Below are 2755 nucleotides of genomic sequence, written 5' to 3'. Positions count from 1 at the left end.
TCGCACATTAAAACGATCCAAAATATACAAACCATATTAAATTTTAGCAAAAAAATTTGAATTTTTTAGGAATACAGGTTGAACTGTGTTCCCAAACGCTTTATAAATCAAAGCTTATGATTTAAGCTTTCAATCGCATGAAGTAAAAACAACAACTAAAATCTATATGGTAAGAAATTTTAATTTCAAGTTTTCGAATAAAACTTTTTCTTATTTTGCCTCTACTAAAGAATTATTAATTTTTTTGTTTTTATTTACATATATAAAAATATATATAATTAATTGGAAATTGCATGTTTTATTAATACACTGGCATATTAACTCACACGCACAATTTTTATTACAAATGTAAAAAAAAAAAAACATGATTTTAATAATTTGGGTTTGGCTGCGAAGCTATATCTAATAGTATTGGGTCTACTGGCAGAGCCGAATCCAACAATCTTGGATCTGGTCGGTTGGGTTTGCCTGCGGAGCCACATTCAATCCTTTTAGATTTGGTTGTATAGCCGAATCTAATCTTAATATATATATATTTTCAAGTAAATATTTTAAAAAATAATATTAAAATATTAAAAAAAATATATTAATTTGAATTAAAAAATAAAAAAATTTAAATTTTTTCAAAGCATTTTTGAAACGCAAAAACACATGTTTTAATAAGGAAATTCAAACCATCTTGAAATAAAAAATAAATTATCATCACTCAACTTTTATATAAGATAAAAAAAAGTTTTGTTAATTTATTTTCTTATTACAGTATATAAAATAATAATAAGAGAAAAAAATAAAATTAGAAATATTTTAAAAGAAAACAAATTAAAAAAAATAAATTAGTTGTTTGTTTATTAAACGTTGCTTTGCTATGTCTTATTTATAGTGATATTGTAGATAATACTTTATTTGAAGATTATAAAGATGCAAATACATTTCGTGTTTTTAATTTAATTCAAGCATTTTTATATTTGAAAAAAAAATTATTCTTGACTTACTATGGAGTGCGGATCAATATATTAGTTATTATATTGTTATATAACAGTTATTTTTAGAAAAAATTATTGAGATCATATATTTTTATTTTAAAATTTTTTTATATCATCACATCAAAATAATACAAAACATCAAAAAACTATAAATTTGAATTTAAAAAAAAGATAAATAAAATTTCAAATTTTTTGAAACGTAAAAAAATATTTTGATAAGAAAATTCAACCCAGCCTCAAATAAAAAAATAAAAAATAAATAAAAAATAAAAAATATAATTAAAAATATTTGAAAAAAAAAGCTACAGGAGCGTAGACTCAATCTTCTTGAATCTCTTCTTAAATCTCTTGAACTCATTCAAAAGCCACACCCAATTCTTTAATCTAATTGCAAAGCTATACCCATTCTTCTTGGCTTTGACTATGCAGTGAAACCCGATGATATCAGGAAACAGACAAAGGGAAGGATCGGGAATTGAATTTGAAAAGCGAGGTCGACATACTGTAATGAAAACATTTGAATATTATCCAATCACTTCTCAAACAATATTATATGCAATAAACAAAGGCAAAAATTGCCTTAAGAAAACAACCCTTGAAGAAGAACAGAAAAAAGATGAGATACATACATCGAAGTGTAGGAGCAAACAGACTTCTCTGTTGGTGGACTTGAAAAGCAGTAGTTTTGACGATGCATGAGCAAGAAAATCTGGAACTGAAGAGCTTTTACAATTTGTCAACTTTTTGACAAAGTCATAGTTAGGAATGCAGCAGGAGCAGCGGAACTGAACTTGGATGATGAAAATAAGTATGATGCTATCGATCTTTTACATAACTTAATTTCCATGCTTTTGATTTGTTTTAAATAACAAAAACCAAAATGGGTTTGGTTCTTTTGACTTTGTTGTTGGGAGTTTGAGAGGAGTCTTTGTACTTCAAACTGGTGTGTGGCCGACATTATATAGGAAGAAGATGTATTTCTTTGAATCTTTGAACTTGGATGATGAAAATAAGTATGATGCTATCCATCTTTTTCATAACTTATTATGTTTTTTATTTGTTTTAAATAACAAAAACCAATATGGGTTTGGTTTTTTTGTTAAATAATATTTATGTAGTCTTATTTATTAAGGGTAGAATAATACTTTTAATTTAACCTATATATATTTTATATGTATTTAGATTAATGCTAAGCATTTATAATATATAGATTATTTAGAATTCTATTATCTCTTTTATGTTTGATCTTAATTATTTCAATATAGTATCAGAGCTGATTTTATGAAACGAGGCTTAATCCCGAACACAATTTCACGGATCCAACTATTTGGTATTTCGTTAGTGTCTGCAATTATTTTGATATTTCATCTTCCATTCAGCTTCTGCAATTTAGTATTTGCGTTTAGTTTCTACAAATTTATTTTGTGTTTTGGAGTAATCATATAATTTTGAGAAGATATTTGTTTAGTTCTGTAATCTCTGTTCAGTTTCTGCAATTTGGTATTTTGTTTTTTGCTGCTTTTGCATTCTGATTCTTTGTGATTATTGATTATGGCTACAGAAAGAGATGATTCGCTTTAGTCTGTGAGTATGAGGTTGGATGGGAAGAACTATTTGTATTGGAGCTATGTAATGATAAATTTTGTTAAGGGTAAAAAGATGTATGGATATGTCAGTGAAACTTATGTGGTACCTAAGAATACTGAAGAAGGAGATACTACTTCGATAGATGCATGGAAAGCAAACAATGCAAAGATCATTACTTGGATCAA

The sequence above is a fragment of the Populus euphratica genome, unplaced genomic scaffold (assembly GCF_000495115.2).
Source record: "Populus euphratica unplaced genomic scaffold, PopEup_1.0 scaffold380.1, whole genome shotgun sequence".
NCBI classification, from domain to species: domain Eukaryota; kingdom Viridiplantae; phylum Streptophyta; class Magnoliopsida; order Malpighiales; family Salicaceae; genus Populus; species Populus euphratica.
The sequence above is the reverse complement of the archived record's forward strand: the minus strand, read 5'-3'. Positions refer to the sequence as shown.